Raw genomic sequence first — 18,672 nt, forward strand, 5'->3', positions numbered from 1 at the left:
ATTCTTCCATCGTATTTAAATTTAAATTTCCGAATATAAGGAAATAAAATACCAAAATTGAAGTTTACCTTGCATAGCGGGACTGTATTGAAATATCCCGCACCTTAATTCTGTTGACTGTGCCATTTTGGCTTACAAGAACCACTTGTTCATCGCTTTCTCCATCTTCTGTTAATTTACATTCAAGTTAAAACGGCTCCAGAGAACACTTGTAGCCATCAGAGTATAGACTAAAAATTAATTTACAAACATCACCTGCCACAGAGAACCCGACCACAAAAACTGCTGCCAAGCGATCTAAGGCAAACTATTAAAGAGCAGGGAAAAAGGAATGAGCCCAAAAGCTGAAGACGAAGAACAGATCACAAAGCTTTCAACAAATAATTTTATATGATCATAAGCATACCTTGTAACCTATCAGACCAACCCTATTCAACCGGGAGGAGTGAAATCTGCTTAAGGGAACACGCTTTCCATATCCACTCTCAGACACAAATAACAACCACGGGCCCTTCAGACTTCTAGTACTGTAGAAATATAAACACAAAACATAAGATTAAAAATAAACACAAACCATAAGATTAACATATCAGATAATTCTAGTTACACTGCTCTGGAGAATTATTGATTCCAATAACTAGGGTCAACTCACCATTAGGTCATGGTAATTATATCATTGGTTACAGCTTTAACCCATGCTATTTTTAACCTCCCTCCAGCCATTTGTTTGCTGAATTTAAACTATTGGTTCTCGGTAATTAGCCCACTAGTAGGTCTATAGTACAAATGACCTACTCGTGTCGAATGACTCTACCTCCGATTGTTTGTTTATCAACCCCTACCCTAAATTTGGTTTATTTTATTTCTTAATCTAACTTGCCTTCAATCCCACCATCACTTCCACTTTCTAACTACAGATTGCCCAAAACTGTCAACATTCTCTCCCTTTTCTTGATTAAATGAGAAGCCACTCAGATTGGTGGAACCCAAACATCCAGGAAAATTTTATTACTAGGTTTTGGTCGGTCAAGCTAACCCCCCCTAAAGTCAAGTATCACGCTGATCAACAATTAGTTAATAACAAGCTAGAAACAACTCAATTTTATTTCTAAAGAAAATTACGCGTCTTGGGGAGCTTCAGACACCCTCTCCAAGTCTTTCCACATAGCTGCTGGTATAATGTCCACGCTAGCCATCTTATCCCCCTCTCTAAGTCTCATGGCCACAGCACCCCTAGTGTTTCTCCCTTGTGCTCGAATCTGGTACAGAACATGAAAAGATGCAAAATGGTAAGTAAAAGTATCCTTCAGGGATTTTTACATCAATGTTAGATAAATTTTCTGTTGAATGACCACGGATTGGAGCACAGATAGTACTAGCCATGTACTAGTCACATTAGACAAGATGATAAATTCCCCAGATAAAAACTCTTACAACTTCCCTAACCTATATTTGAACTAAGCAACAGTAACGGCACAGCCCTTGGCATCACTTGTCATCCGGTATAACGAAAAAATGATAAAAAGCTATCCATGAAGGCTATCTAAAAAATTAAAACACTGATAAGACAACCGAACTCCAAATTCAACTGCTATAAACTATAAAGCTCCAAATTCAACTGTTATATACTATAAAGCGCCTTGACATAACAGAAGGATGACTTAGATCAAAGGTAATCATGATGCAGATGCATCTAGAATTAATCATAAGGACATTGGTTTACTTGCATCTTGTTGATCCATGTAGAATAAGAACTTGTCTTACCAATGAGAGAGGCAAGGAGGATGAACCGAACTGTTGATCCATGAGGGAACCATGGCATCTTGTTGAACCCATGCATCGAATTCAGGGTTGACTTCATCAGTGATTTTGCCTTCATCATCCTTCAAGAAGGCAGGAGGACATTTGTTGGTTCCAACGACAAAAGACACCATATTCCTACTTCGAAGCAAGGGCAACATCTAGGCATGCCATAATGGATAGTTGGTACGATCCAACTTTATAGTTAGAAAGTTGGAAGCATTGGGAAGAGAGAGGAGGGCAATGGGATTGGAAGAACTGGAACTTGACGCCATTGGGAAAAAAATTAAAATTTAAAGCGTTCGGTTATTAGACTGTCAGCTCTAAGATACCATAATGGAGATTTGAAAACTGAGTTATAATAGTCGAATTGTGTAAGCTAACTTAAATTTCTGGCTTAAATTTCTGGGTATGCATGTCAATTAATCTTATCGGAGGAGGAATGAAGCAATATGTATGAAACTATTCTCTATGAAAGGGAGAGAACACCCTTGCTTTGTAGTTGATCTATTTCCCGAACCGAACTGATATCCCAAAATTCTGGAATACCGAAATTTTGGGTCGGTTTCAGATTTTGAAATCTCATCTCGAAAGGGATTGGTTCGGGGAATCGGGCTTGGGCAGCCCTTGGTATTCCTCTTCACTTGTAACTAAGAGGTCTTATCGATTATCGCTAAAGGTAAATTTGAACCACATTATTGTTAACCTATTGTGAGGATAAGTTCAACCCCTCCTTTTAGTTAGATAATATCGTTTATTTAAAAATTAAAAAAAAATAAAAAAACTCTTGAGACTCTTCATAAACTACCTCATGTTTTTTGTACAATATTTTTTATAGAGTTGGCGCGAAAATTGACATAAAATTGTGCTAAAGTGTATATGGAAGATCTCACTTTAAGAAATGCTCATTATCATTTCTTCTCCTAAATATATTAAGAGGGTTCCATTCTCTTATTTCCTAACCACCTTATATTTTCACCCCCAATTAAAAATAAAAAGAGGACATTTTCACACCTATGATTACTCCAAAGTAACCTTAAAACTCCAATTTTTTTTTTCCTTGAATCGACCCACTGTTCCCTTCGTTAAACTCAATATTGACGAATTTATTGGTAAGTTGATAGTTTCTCAATTTCCCAACCTTTTAGATCTGTAAATTAAGCCTTCAATCATCTAATTGAAACAAACAAATAAAACCAGATACAGTTAATATTTTGCTCTATGAAGACCAACTTTAGTAAGTTTTATTGTGATTTATTAAACTCTTATCTCTCTGTATTCGTCGTCAATTTTGTCGATCAAATCAGAAAGCCCATCTGAAGAGCGCCCAAACTAGTATTCGTCCTACTGCAAACAAACCCAAAGTTTTAAGTTGTTCCACTTTTCCACTATTTACTTTTATACCATGAATCATTACTTAAATTCAAAGAATTGCTTAATATCTTTGCAAAATCAAAGTTATCTTCAATATGAGCTGCAAACACCGAAAGGGAGCAACAACTTAAATCATGGATCTTTCACTTGGTTTTGGGTCGGGTTGTAAGGAGTGGTAGTGAGCTGGAGAGAGACAGGAAGAGGCGGGGCCGCCTATGTCACTTTAGTTCTGAAACAAAAACACTTTCTGTATATTTTGTTTATGTCCTATGTAAGTTTGTAATTGGGTAAACTTGTCATTAAAACTTTCATTAAAAAGTCGATGAGATAATAAGACAATAGGGTGAAGGTGTCACTCTATATTTAAATTGTGTTTAGTTAGCACAAATAGGACTCTTTAGTATTGACAAAAAATTTTGTTAAGAGTTTTAATTTTCAAAGAAGATAATTGAAAACTAACAAATTATTTAAATCCTTCTGTTTTGCTTTGGCAAGCAGCAATGGGAGGTTAGACCATGTCCACCGATTGGTGGAAAGTACGGGTAAGGGCTCAAAAGATGTCCTCCAACCCAAAATGTCATCTCTATCAGCCCAAATTGACAAGGGCAAATTGATGGGTCAAGAACTGTCTGTTCAAAAGCCTAAGAAAAATAAGACCGACCTTGCAAAACGGGCAAGCTGACACCAGCCACTATTTTAATATTTTTTTTTCTCTCAGAAGCGTGTAACACACGCTCGAAAATAGATGTGTGGCTAACAATAGCTTTAGGGGTGGGCCTCGCTGCAGCAAAGCCCCAGCGGCTTCTTGGTGTCGCTTGATGTGAGCAGTTAGATTTCTAACAGAAAAAATTAAAATGTCACTGTTGAGACACGTGGTGCGTTCTGGTGTATCCGTTTTCATATCATTTTGAAAATCAATGGCCAAGATTAATCCAACGGAAAAAAATATTTAAAAACAGAAAAAAAATTAAAAAAAAATTAGGCCATACGTTGGATGTCCTAGCACCACGCATTGGATGTCCTAAGTTGTGGGCTACTCAGAATAATATTGTTTTGATATTGTACTACCTTGTAATGCTGGGATTTTGCTTTGTATTTGAAATAAATAATTGAAAATAAACAATCATTTCATTTTCAAGGAACAAATTTACAAGGCATAAAAAAGCTCTTACCCTTTTCAAACGGGTTAAGTTGCACAAACACAAGTACTATTCAGAGTGAATAGTAAGGGCAAGTTAATTGCCCTTGCCCTTACCATTGCCCTAAGTAGGTATTATTTACTGTAAATGGTAATTACCTTGTTGCAACTTCACCCCTTAGTAATCCACTAACAAGTGGACTTGCTCTTATATGACATACATCTCAACAACGATGAGTTTCATTTGTTTTATGTAAACAATTTTGACAGATTTGTTAACAGATTTTGAAGGTACAAGGGCAAAGAGAGACCCAAGTTGAGGGTTAGGGGTTAAATGATAAATTTTCAAAGCACTTTTATTGTCTATGCATTCGTCCTTAATTTAATTTACTTTCTCGCAAGTAAATTAAGTTTCAATTCTTTTTACATTCTCTCTCGATCTTCACCTTCACCGTTTCACAATATTTGGTTGTTCATTCAAAGTCTTGTTTTTATGGTAGAGAATGAACGTAGGTCGAAAAGAGGTTCCTTGCTCGGCCGTTCAATCGTTTGATTAGAAATCAAATTCAAGGCGCAAACACAATAATTTCCACATATTTTTTATGCCGGTCAATCTTGGACGACGTAATGACACACCCACTCATCTAAACCAGAGAAGGATCAAAATCCTTCTAGACCGCCCGAATTGGTCCGAATACACTAAAAAATCTCTCTCGTTTGCCTAAAGCTCAATACTTCGGTTGTAGCGTTACGAATAAAAAGAGCGGCAAATGGACAAAGGGAAATCATCTCCCTCCTTTGGACTCATCAGAAAAAGGATATTATCTTAATTCCATCTTTGAATGCCCCACCGATACGGAGAGTGACAAAGGCAAATGGATCAGATTATAGCGGAGCAGCTGCCGTCGCGGACTCCAAACTCCACTATTACAGTGAGCGAGGCAGAGGCAGAGGCAGAGGCCAAAATCCAAACTCGAAAGAAAGGAAGGAAGGAAGGAAGGTAGAATCCAATATCTTCCATATTCTTCATGGATGGCAATACGTACACAACAACAATTGATGGCTGACCGCAAAATTATAAATAGTTAATCTTACTCTGATAAGCAGGTTGATATATCACCAAAACATATAGTTATATATAAGGGAGTCTAAGTAACCCAAGGCTTTTTTACTTTTCAATGGCAAACAAAGCTCCACACGTCTAATATTGAATTAACAATCAATACATTAACCAGAATCAAAATCATGTACAATTTTGCATTTGTTTTTCTAGGGATACAATTTCTATGATACGAATATCATCGAAAGAAATCAGAGGACTCATATGTAGTACTTATTAAAGGAGATTTGAAAACTGAATTATAGTAGTTGAATTGTGTAAGCTCAACTCGATAATGAGTGAGTGTTCATTCATTCCTTTATATAGAATTACAAATGATGAGGTTGTTACAATTGAAAGATAAAATACAAATATTTGAATTAGATATAGAAGTATTTGAAAGAATTGTGCAGATGATGGACTATGTTATTTGAAAGAATTGTGTAGATGATGGACTGTGTTGTTACAATAGCAATGCGGAAGTTTGAGATGAGACCAAACTCTTATGTTGCAGACTGCAGTGGGAAGATTTCATTTGTATTGGTGGTGCTGACGTGGACTGATCTTTAAGGTTTGTAGAATTATCTAGAATATGTTTATCACGGCCCCGCAAGCTGACAGGACGTTGACGAACTGGAAGCTTGGAGATAAGATAATTGAAGCGCATAGAGGATAAACCCTTTGTTAAAAAGTCTGCTTGTGGAACATAACCAACGTCGATCTGTTGAGAATTATCTTCTCCCTGATACAACAATAATATACTTCAACGTGACACATGCGGCCTTAGTAAACTGGGTTAGAAGTAGCAGCAATGGTACTGATATTGTCACACTAGAGACAAGGTGAAGGTAATGGCAGATGTAAGTCACGAAAAATATTGCAAAACCATGATAGATGTGCAAAGGTGTAGGCAAGCTGACGATACTCCGCCTCTGAGCTGGACCTTGACCACCATGTTGCTTTTTCAAACTCCAGGAAATTACACTGTCCCCAAGAAATATGCAGTGACCTTCAATGGATTGAGGATCATCGGGATCGCCGGTGTAGTCAACGTCAGCAAAGGCAGTGATCATGGATGCCTTTTAACTACCTTAAGATGTGTTTCACTGCAGCCCAATATGGAGTAGTTGGAGAGTGCATGAACTGGCACACTTAGTTGACAGTGTACACAATATCAGGGCGTGTAAATAAGAGGTATTGGAAGGCACCCACGGCACTACAAAAAAAAGTTCCATCTGAGAGAGCCTCACCTTCATATAAACTCAAATGTCGACCACTAGAAATTGACGTGGAGATTGTTTTGGCATCAATCATGTTGGTTTTCTTTATAAGCTCCAAAATATATTTGGATTGGGTGAGATACATAGCAAAAGGTGTCCGTGAAACCTCCATGCCCAAGAAATAATGTAAGGGCCCTAGATCTTTCATTGCAAATTGATGTCCAAGCTGTTTGATAAATTGAGACAACTGAGCACCGTTGTTCCCGGTGATTAAGATATCATCAATATAGATTAATAGATAAATGATTGTTGAGCCATCAAAATATGTGAAAGGGGACAAGTCAGCTTGGGAATATATGAATCCTAAGTCTTCAAGTTTCTGAGAAAAACATTGGAACCAAGCACGGGGTGCTTGTTTCAGACAATATAAAGATCTTCGAAGACGACACATATATGAAGAGAACTGAGGATCGATGAACCCTGCAGGCTACCGCATGTAAACTTCCTGATTCAAGGTCCCATGAAGGAAGGCATTTTGAACATCAAGTTGTCTTATAGGCCACTAGAAGTGAAGAGAAATAGAAAGAATTAGATGAATGGTAGCATGAGTGACTACAGGACTGAAAGTCTCCCCAAAATCTATTCTTTCTTGTTGACGAAAACCATTGGCTACAAGTCTCGCTTTAAAACGCTTAACTAAACCATCAGACTTCTATTTTATGCAATACACCCATTTATTTGGCAACACATTCATGGAAGGCTGATAGGGAACTAAAGTCCAAGTGCCAGTGCACTGTAAAACGTTGAATTCCTCTGACATTGCTTAGCGCCACTGGAGACTTATTTGCCTGTGAGAAAGAGGTTGGCTCAACCAAAGAATTAGTAACATCACTCAAACATACTTAGGATTAGGTTTTCGAATACTGTGTTGACCACGCGTAATCATGCGATGAGTGGACGAAGTATCGTGAGAAGGGACATTGGCTGTTCCAATATTCATGGGATTAGATGTAGTGGTTGGTAGGGAATAGGTTCATGGAGTAAAGGGAGGTAGGGTAGGAGTAGGAGAGGGTGGAGGGTGCAGTGGAGTTGAAATGGTGGCGGAGAAATGTGGTAAAGGTTGTAGTGGAATAGGATTATGAGTGTTAGGGATAGGTTGAGGTTGACGATATTGAAAAGAGTCAATATCAAGGACTGTGTCTAGGGCGCTGGTGGATGACAATGGTGGAGTAACAAGTTCTTTATATGGAAAACGCTTTTCATTAAAAACAACACGACGAGACATGAAAGACTTCCATATGGAAGGATCATAAGATTTGTATCCTTGATAAGTTAATGAATAACCTAAGAAAATGAATTGTTTTGAATGAAATTGAAGTTTGATATCAGTGTATGGACGTAAATAGGGAACAAGCACAACCAAATACTTTGAGAAAATCATATTGTGGTGATTTGGAAGATAGTTTTTGAAAGGGAGATATGTCATTCAAAATCTTGGTGGGAAGACTATTAATCAAATAGTTGGCAGCATGAAAAGCATCATCCTAGAAAGTTTGTGGAAGAGAAGCATGAGCAAGTAGGGTTAAACCAATTTCAACGAGATGACGATGCTTTCATTCCACGAGACCGTTTTGCTCAAATGGCATGATGAACAAAGGTGTGAAAAACTTCAGATTTTAATTTTAAGGGATAAAGCCATGCATACCGGGAAAAATCATCCACCAAAACAACATAGTACTTGTAACCATTAATTGAATATGAAGGAGAAATCCATACATTCAAATGTATTAATTCTAAAGGAAAAGACGACGTTGACGAGGACAAATGAAAAGGCAACTTATGGCTTTTGCCCAAAGGGCATGATGAACAAAAGTCGTAGGTTGCAATACCATGTAATGGTAATTTATTGTTGGAAATTAAACTACGTAAAACAGAAAATGCAGGGTGACCTAGCCTAGAATGCCAAATAGCATCCGACGCTCTAACACCAACAAATGCAGAGACTTCATTGTTGACCATAGAAGAACTTGAAAACGGATAAAAGCCATTTCTACTCCGGCCTTGTAAAAGCATCATCCCCGTTTGAAGGTCTTAGACATGGTAGGAACTGGGAATATAAGGTTAGTGAACAATTATTGTCCTTGGTGAATTGATTTATGGAGATAACATTAGTTGAGGCATTAGGGAAGTGAAGGGTGTTTGGGAGAGTAAAAGAGTGATTTGGTGTGTGAATAAAGGACATGCCAACATGAGAAATTTGCGAACCTGATTCGTCAACCACTCCATTGACATTATCTGTACTAGTGTATGGGCGTGGATTCGAAACATGATTCAAGTCACTGGTGATGTGTGCATTTGCGCCAGAATCAAAGAGCCAGTTTTGTAGACCAGTGGAAAAGGTAGATGCTGAAGTAGGTGCAACAGCAGCATAGGCTTGGAGACGAGAAGCCGAGACACGACCTTCATTGGCCATGTTCAACATATTGAAACAATCAATGGCAGAATAACGGTGACGATGACAGATTTGGCACTAGATGCGACCACCATTTTAAGTTGGAGATGGATGAGAGAACACCATCATGAGCAGGTATGGGTGGATGAGCAGGCTAGCCTTGACCCAGAGGGCGAGGAACAAACTGACCACGCCACCGTTAAAGTGACCACATCCACCCCTAGGAGCACCACGACCACGATAAGGGCCTGAAAGGCCCCGTCCAGCAGCAAGGGCAATGGGCCCGTTTTTTAACATAGTGTGAAGTTTTTTACGTCTTTATGCACCTAAAAGGAAAGCATCCAAGTTTTTTACATCTTTCTGCACCTAAAAGGAGAGCCTCCAAGGCACTGTAAGTAATGACCTCATCTCGTGCTTGAGCAGAAGCAAGGGTACTCTCATAAGCAAGGCCAACATTGTTTAAAATAACAGCAACGAGATCAGAATCAAAGATAGGAGAACCAGAGAGGGGGAGAGTATCAGCAAGAAAATGGATACGGTCAAGAAACTCAACAATAGCCGAGTCACCATAATGGGTATTCATAAGCTCACTTCACAATTAAAGAAGATGGCCAGTAGATTGGGAAGCATAGCATTCATGTAAACAAGTCCATGTAGAATAAGAACTTGTCTTACCAATGAGAGAGGCAAGGACAATGGGATGAACCGAACTGTTGATCCATGAGGGAACCATGGCATCTTGTTGAACCCATGCATCGAATTCAGGGTTGACTTCATCAGTGATTTTGCCTTCATCATCCTTCAAGAAGGCAGGAGGACATTTGTTGGTTCCAACGACAAAAGACATCATATTCCTGCTTCGAAGCAAGGGCAACATCTAGGCATGCCATAATGGATAGTTGGTACGATCCAACTTTATAGTTAGAAAGTTGGAAGCATTGGGAAGAGAGAGGAGGGCAATGGGATTGGGATTGGAAGAACTGGAACTTTACGCCATTGGGAAAAAAAAAAATTTAAGTTTTCGGTTATTAGACTGTCAGCTCTAAGATACCATAATGGAGATTTGAAAACTGAGTTATAATAGTCGAATTGTGTAAGCTAACTTAAATTCCTAGGTATCCATGTCAATTAATCTTATCGGAGGAGGAATGAAGCAATATGTATGAAACTATTCTCTGTGAAAGGGAGACAACACCCTTGCTTTGTAGTTTATCTATTTCCCGAACCGAACCGATATCCCAAAATTCTGGAATACCGAAATTTTGGGTCGGTTTCAGATTTTGAAATCTCATCTCAAAAGGGATTGGTTTGGGGAATCGGGCTTGGGCAACCCTTGGTATTCGTCTTCACTTGTAACTAAGAGGTCTTATCGATTATCGCTAAAGGTAAATTTGAACCACATTATTGTTAACCTATTGTGAGGATAAGTTCAACCCCTCCTTTTAGTTAGATAATATCGTTTATTAAAATATAAATAAATAAATAAACTCTTGAGACTCTTCATAAACTACCTCATGTTTTTTGTACAATATTTTTTATAGAGTTGGCGCGAAAATTGACATAACATTGTGCTAAAGTGTATATGGAAGATCTCACTTTAAGAAATGCTCATTATCATTTCTTCTCCTAAATATATTAAGAGGGTTCCATTCTCTTATTTCCTAACCACCTTATATTTTCACCCCCAATTAAAAATAAAAAGAGAACATTTTCACACCTATGATTACTCCAAAGTAACCTTAAAACTCCAATTTTTTTTTTCCTTGAATCGACCGACTGTTCCCTTCGTTAAACTCAATATTGACGAATTTATTGGTAAGTTGATAGTTTCTCAATTTCCCAACCTTTTAGATCTGTAAATTAAGCCTTCAATCATCTAATTGAAACAAACAAATAAAACCAGAGACAGTTAATATTTTGCTCTATGAAGACCAACTTTAGTAAGTTTTATTGTGGTTTATTAAACTCTTCTCTCTGTATTCTTCGTCAATTTTGTCGATCAAATCAGAAAGCCCATCTGAAGAGCACCCAAACTAGTATTCGTCCTACTGCAAACAAACCCAAAATTTTAAGTTGTTCCACTTTTCCACTATTTACTTTTATACCATGAATCATTACTTAAATTCAAAGAATTGCTTAATATCTTTGCAAAATCAAAGTTATCTTCAATATGAGCTGCAAACACCGAAAGGGAGCAACAACTTAAATCATGGATCTTTCACTTGGTTTTGGGTCGGGTTGTAAGGAGTGGTAGTGAGCTGTGGAGAGAGACAGGAAGAGGCGGGGCCGCCTATGTCACTTTAGTTCTGAAACAAAAACACTTTCTGTATATTTTGTTTATGTCCTATGTAAGTTTGTAATTGGGTAAACTTGTCATTAAAACTTTCATTAAAAAGTCGATGAGATAATAAGACAATGGGGTGAAGGTGTCACTCTATATTTAAATTGTGTTTAGTTAGCACAAATAGGACTCTTTAGTATTGACAAAAAATTTTGTTAAGAGTTTTAATTTTCAAAGAAGATAATTGAAAACTAACAAATTATTTAAATCCTTCTGTTTTGCTTTGGCAAGCAGCAACGGGAGGTTAAGAGCATGTCCACCGATTGGTGGAAAGAAAGGGTAAGGGCTCAAAACATGTCCTCCAACCCAAAATGTCATCTCTATCAGCCAAATTGACAAGGGCAATTGATGGGTCAAGAACTGTCTGTTCAAAAGTCTAAGAAAAATAAGACCGACCTTGCAAAACGGGCAAGCTGACACCAGCTACTATTTTAATATTTTTTTTTTCTCTTAGAAGCGTGTAACAGACGCTCGAAAATAGATGTGTGGCTAACAATAGCTGTAGGGGTGGGCCTCGCTGCAGCAAAGCCCCAGCGGCTTCTTGGTGTGGCTTGACGTGAGCCGTTAGATTTCTAACAGGAAAAATTAAAATGTCATTGTTGAGACACGTGGTGCGTTCTGGTGTATCCGTTTTCACATCATTTTGAAAATCAATGGTCAAGATTAATCCAACCGAAAAAAAAATTTAAAAACAGAAAAAAAAAAATTAGGCCATACGTTGGATGTCCTAGCGCCACGCATTGGATGCCCCAAGTTGTGGGCTACTGAGAATAATATTGTTTTGATATTGTACTATCTTGTAGTGCTGTGATTTTGCTTTGTATTTGAAATAAATAATTGAAAATAGACAATCATTTTATTTTCATGGAACAAATTTATATAGCATAAAAATGCTGTTACCTTTTTCAAACGTGTTAAGTTGCACAAACACAAGTACTATTCAAAGTGAATAGTAAGGGCAAGTTAATTGCTCTTGCCTTTACCCTTGCCCTAAGCAGGTATTATCTACTGTAAATGGTAATTACCTTGTTGCAACTTCACCCCTTAGTAATCCACTAACAAGTGGACTTGCTCTTATATGACATACATCTCAACAACGATGAGTTTCGTTTGTTTTATGTAAACAATTTTGACAGATTTGTTAACAGATTTTGACAGTACAAGGGCAAAGAGAGACCCAAGTTGAGGGTTAGGGGTTAAATGACAATTTTTCAAAGCACTTTTATTGTCTATGCATTCCTTCTTAATTTAATTTACTTTCTCGCAAGTAAATTAAGTTTCAATTCTTTTTACATTCTCTCTCGATCTTCGCCTTCACCGTTTCACAATATTTGGTTGTTCGTTCAAAGTCTTGTTTTTTGTTCGTTCAAAGTCTTGTTTTTATGGTAGAGAAAGAATGCAAGTCGAAAAGAGGTTCCTTGCTCGGCCGTTCAATCGTTTAATTAGAAATCAAATTCAGACGCAAACACAATAATTTCCCCATATTTTTTACGCCGGTCAATCTTGGACGACGTAATGACACACCCACTCATCTAAACCAGAGAAGGATCAAAATCCTTCATGACCGCCCGAACTGGTCGAATACACTAAAAAATCTCTAGTTTGCCTAAAGCTCAATACTTCGGTTGTAGCGTTACGAATAAAAAGAGCGGCAAATGGACAAAGAGAAATCATCTCTCTCCTTTGGACTCATCAGAAAGAGCATATTATCTCAATTCCATCTTTGAATGCCCCAGCAATACGGAGAGTGACAAAGGCAAATGGATCAGATTATAGCGGAGCAGCTGCCGTCGCGGACTCCAAACTCCACTATTACAGTGAGCGAGGCAGAGGCAGAGGCAGAGGCCAAAATCCAAACTCGAAAGAAAGGAAGGAAGGTAGGAAAAATGGCGATAACGCTCAACAATGGGTTCAAAATGCCAGTAGTGGGTCTGGTGTTTGGCGCATGGAAGGAAAAGAAATCAGAGACCTCCTTATCAATGCCCTCAACCTTGGCTATCGCCATCTCGATTGCGCTGGTATCCAACCATCCATCGTCGTTTCTTTCTCTCCTTCATTTTCTCACCTTAATTCTCACCCAACTTTACACTTTGTTGTTTGTTCATATGGGCGTGATTTCTTTCCTTTCCTTTCGTTTATTTGTCATATGGGTTTCGTTGCATCAACTGCTTCTGGTATGCTAGAGCATTGCGTTGTGTGTGCGTGATGTAGGACAGTAGAAATAGATAGTAATATACAAGATATCCGGACTCGCTCCGGCCTTTGGCATCATACCAGTCCAAATTCGGAATCTTATTCCGATTACAGATCATTCTTGTGCCTACTAAAACATTTGAATCTACGTTCTCAGAATCATTTTTGCCCATATGGCGGTAATTCGTAGCTTGTAGCACAAATTACCTTCGCGGTTGTAACATGCGTTGACGAGTTAATGATGCTTTCAGCTGATTACAAGAATGAACCAGAAGTTGGGGAGGCACTTGCAGAAGCATTTTCGACTGTGCTTGTTAAGCGAGAGGATCTCTTCATCACCACCAAGGCAAGTGTATTTTCAATCAAATTTTTATTTGCTGCTCCAGTTGACTAGTCCATATCCGTCGTTGTCCAGACTATGACATCTATTTCTCTTCCTGTTTCTTCATCCTTAATGCAGCTTTGGAATTCGGATCATGGACACGTTGTATTAAGACAGTCTGAAGAAGCTTCGGTTGGATTATCTGGATCTGTGGTTCACTTTCCTGTTGCCACCAAGCATACCAGTATTAATTCTTGATTTTTGAAATGTGGTTGACAATACTAGTGTGTGATTGAAAACTATAGATTACTCCAAAAGGAAAACAGTTTACTTGCTACCAACTGATGTCTCTACAGCTTGGATGGTCAAGGACGTGAATATTAAAAAAATTCAATGACTATGTGAGTAGTTTGGGTTAGGAGATAGAAAGGGCACATTGATTAGGTTGTGTGAGGAGAGAGTGAAGAGGAAATCAGACGGTGAGGGGCAAGTGAAGCTAGAAAGATCTAGAAGAGGGGTTGATGAAGATAGTATTGGCTTGGGTTTTTCTTTTCTATTAGTAGGAGTGGAACTGAAGCGGCTATTACACTAATACCTCTCTATAGTAATACTATATAATGGAATAGCCTCCTTAAAGTAAATTAAAAAAAAATTCTGCTGCCAACTTGGGACCAATTATGTATTAGAATAAACTTCATATTATAATGAGTTATAATTTTTCTTGGTCCCATCTTAAGGAAACACGTCTCCATATGGTTATAATTGTCAATGAGTACAAAAATATGCAAGAAATAAAATACTTTGGCGCCCTATTTAAGAAATACAGCATTCATAAGGATAAATAAGTCAAAAAATAATATTTTTTTCCTACACCTCTATTAAGTAATAACCTCTAAAGTTATAAAATTGGTTTGGTCCCAACTGTATAACCTTAGAGAGGTTTTACTGTATATTGGGGAAATGGGCATTCCCACCCGCAACCAATTCCAGAGTCCCGGATCCAACCTTAGTTTCTTTTTCATGTATACTGGTTAACAAATGATTGTGAAAATTTATTGAGTTAAAATGCTGCCTTTAGATGATTAAAATATAAAAACGATAAAAAAAATTCATTCTTATCTTGGATTCTCTTATGAACTGTTTTCTTTTAGTCATCAAATAGTTTCATTCTTATATTGATTATTGAATTCATCTGTCTATTTATTTATATACATGCAGGAGTTGGTACGACTGGCAGTGCTTTGGATGAGGATGGGGTGCTAGAAATAGACACAACCATATCTTTGGAAACTACCTGGCATGCTATGGAAGAGCTGGTCTCTATGGGTTTAGTTCGTAGCATTGGAATTAGGTGATCATACAAACTTTGCACATTTCAAGGATCATTACTTGAATAAATAATGATATTGCGAATTTAGGTCATGTTTTCCTTTTACTTCCTATGCAATATATTACAGTATTAGCTATGCAACCTAGTTCATTTGGGGTATATATGGGAAACCAACTCACAAAAATATAAGTGAATGTGTTGAAGAAAATCAAAACGTTGCAGTAATGTGTGTGCGCGTTAAAATGGTAATAAATTTTTACAAATACAGCTTCGGTTGGAGATATCATATAGTTTAGTTCAGGAAGAGGTTAACTATTGTGTCTTATTGCTTGTTGATGCATAATACAAACTTACACACGATATGTGCGGTTAGAGAAAGATTATAAATTATGGCGCAATATCACTAGGTTTATTTCAGTAATCTCTGAGTTGTGCCACACAGTATCTACAAGTTTGGGTGCTTCTGAATATGCACAAAATGATATGGGAAGCTCCTTTAAATTTTCCTTATCTCTTTCATGCTTAGTGCACCAGCCCTAGTGGAAGATTCATAGTCTATGTTCTGGCATTTTAACTTCATTCATTTGTCAATTGTTTTGCATATGAATTGTGCTTTGATGGAACAATTATCTGCAGTAACTATGATATCTTTCTGGCGAGAGATTTCTTAGCTTATTCCAAAGTGAAGCCGGCTGTGAATCAGATTGAGACTCACCCATACTTCCAACGTGAATCTCTTGTCAAATTCTGTCAGAAGCATGGCATCTGTGTCACTGCCCACACTCCTCTTGGAGGTGCTGTGGCCAACAGCGAGTGGTTTGGTTCAGTTTCATGTCTAGACGATCCAGTTCTTAAGGTAAGCTCCTTTTTTTATCGCTTGAAGTTGAATTACTGGATTTATTTACAAATTACCAGTCAAATATAGTAAGATTGTTTCTTCTCAATCACATTCCTCTTTTGTCAGAATCTGGCTGAGAAATACAAAAAGACTGCTGCCCAAGTTGTTCTAAGGTGGGGCATCGAACGGAACACGGTTGTCATCCCGAAGACGTCAAAACTTGAGAGATTGAAAGGGAATTTCCAAGTTTTGACTTTGAGCTCACCAAAGAGGACATGGACCTGATTGCAAAGGTAGACAGGAAACACCGGACAAACCAACCTGCCAAGTTCTGGGGCGTTGATCTGTTTGCATAGATTTGCCTGTAACTGTTCTCTCTACCCATGAGAACAAATGCCTTGTGGTGGCAAACAATAACAGAGTACCGGAGTCATGTTTCTTTCTCCGAGTTGTAAACTTCAAGCTGAATCATTCTTGAAGGTTGAATAGACATGTTAGATAAAACTCGGACACAAACTAAATTTGATCTTTCAATGAACCTACTCTTTTTACTGTGACTGTCTTCCCTTGTATGGCCTCTGTTAACTTATAAATTCCGTAACCAGTTAATTCATAGGGTTGATAGTGACTGTGTTATGTACTTATTAGATTTTATGTTTTTCCTTTGTTTGCAAGAGGTTGCTGAGACCAACTGTGCCTAAAGAAATGTGATACACCAAGCTGTTAGCGAGCACACTCAAATATTGCAGGATGTAGCTGCAGATCCTACTCTTCCTCAAACTAAAGCCGTGCGTTGTGCTGAGTGCAAGCATGGAGAAGCTGTCTTCTTTTAGGTTATATGCCCAATCCTTTATCTGTTGTGGTGAATTTTATTGGTAGTTATGCCTTTTCAAACTTTTGGTGTTAAGAGCACAATGCTAAATATTTTAATGTCACATAAATATTCCAAGTCATCAATTTTTTGGATGAAATTCCAACTGCTAATCTCTTTATCATTAGATAATTGGACTCACGATGCGTTAGGGCCAGTTTTGCTATTAGTATAGTTAGCTAACTCTAGAAATGCATCAGGGTTAAGATTTTTTCTAGTGTTTGTAAACTTCTAGCGCTTTGTGTATCATTGCTTCTTCCCCTTCACTTTAGATTTCAGCTGACCCAAGCATCTATTAAAATTAGTGACCATGGGTTCTTCTATGAAACACTTACCTTGTATTGAACCCGAGTTCTTGTGCTATTTATTCTAGAGAGATTGTTAGGCCACTTTGTATTGAAACATTCTTCTGTTTTGAGAAAATTTCTACCATTGTATCATTGGGAAGTCCATTTCACCTTGTCTCTGGGGCGTATATGTCCACTACCATGCATATGGTGATACCATTTTGAACAGTTAGATAGAAGTCTAAAGCGAAAGGGAGGTTCTAATTGATTGTGATTGTGTGTTAGTGTGTGTTGGTTAGTAATATGTTCGTTCAGTTCAGGGAGGAAGAACATGCTCAAGCTGCTCTTCAGAATCTCACTGGGAGGTTCTATGCAGGTTAGTTCCCTTCTTTTTCTTATCTTGATATGTTACAAACAACATGATCGATAGTTGTGATGGTATGGTGGTTTTATCGTCGTTGTAATATGTTTCGCCGAAGTCACTTTCCTGTCTTTTGATTGATTTGTGATTTGGTAGATGTATTGTGCTACATGACAGTTCAGTGTTAATAGTTGATAGTTGTATGGTTTTTCCATCTGTTAATTGGGGTTCAGATTTCACTAAGATCGCTTTGAATTTCATCCAATTTTCTCTTATCCTCCGTTTAGTTCCTGAGAAACTGTATTGTGCTGCTGGATTTACTTCATTTAACAGTTTACATGTTTTCTTATATTTATTTATTTCTTTTCTTTTGCTGCAGCCATGTCTGTCGGAGAAGATGGACTGTGGAACATTGTGAGGGCCAGTTCCTTGGATTTCGATGCCTGGACTACTTTAATTGAAGAGACAGAGAAGGTTGCAGAGGTGCGTTAGCTGGATTTTTGAGTCATTGGATGAATTGTTTGGGTGAGTGTGAATCGTCTAAGGTTTTGGCAGAGAAATTGTTGTTATTTAAATGTGAATAATATGAGGTTGCAAAACTGTGAACTTCACTGTACTTTCTACATGTTCTTAGATATTTCTGTGATTGTCAGCTGCCTTAGCATACCATGGTCTGCCCATGGTTTCACATTAATGATTGCATGCTACATTTTCTAAATAAGATCTCTGTTATCATTATCTGTTCGAGAGGCTGTTTTTTGGCAAGAGTTGTGACTATGATTTGTTGTATACGATATTATCATCACATGGATGCTTGAAGGCACATAACAGTTGCCTTGACCTCTAAGAATATAATGTGTGGCGAGTCACAACTTTACCTCTTTTTTTTTTTTTTTTTTTTTTTTTTTTTTTGGTGAAACTTGTTCGTAAACTTTTTTTGGTGATGCTAGAGCGACCATCTTTTGAGACCATATTTGTAAATCACAGGATGTGGTGGTTGATGGTTTGATTCTTTCTACTAATCATTAAAAATGGAATCTAACCAT

The 18,672-nt window shown here is 37.8% G+C and overlaps 1 protein-coding gene and 1 pseudogene across 1 annotated transcript in view; both read left to right on the forward strand.

Moving 5' to 3' along the window:
• LOC126582897 (uncharacterized) overlaps window positions 1-18,672 on the forward strand; it is a 30,768-nt gene that overhangs the window by 3,834 nt on the left and 8,262 nt on the right. The window lies entirely within an intron of this gene.
• Window positions 13,061-18,364, forward strand: LOC126582851 (NADP-dependent D-sorbitol-6-phosphate dehydrogenase-like; annotated as a pseudogene).

Source organism: Malus sylvestris, chromosome 2 (genome assembly GCF_916048215.2).
Source record: "Malus sylvestris chromosome 2, drMalSylv7.2, whole genome shotgun sequence".
NCBI classification, from domain to species: domain Eukaryota; kingdom Viridiplantae; phylum Streptophyta; class Magnoliopsida; order Rosales; family Rosaceae; genus Malus; species Malus sylvestris.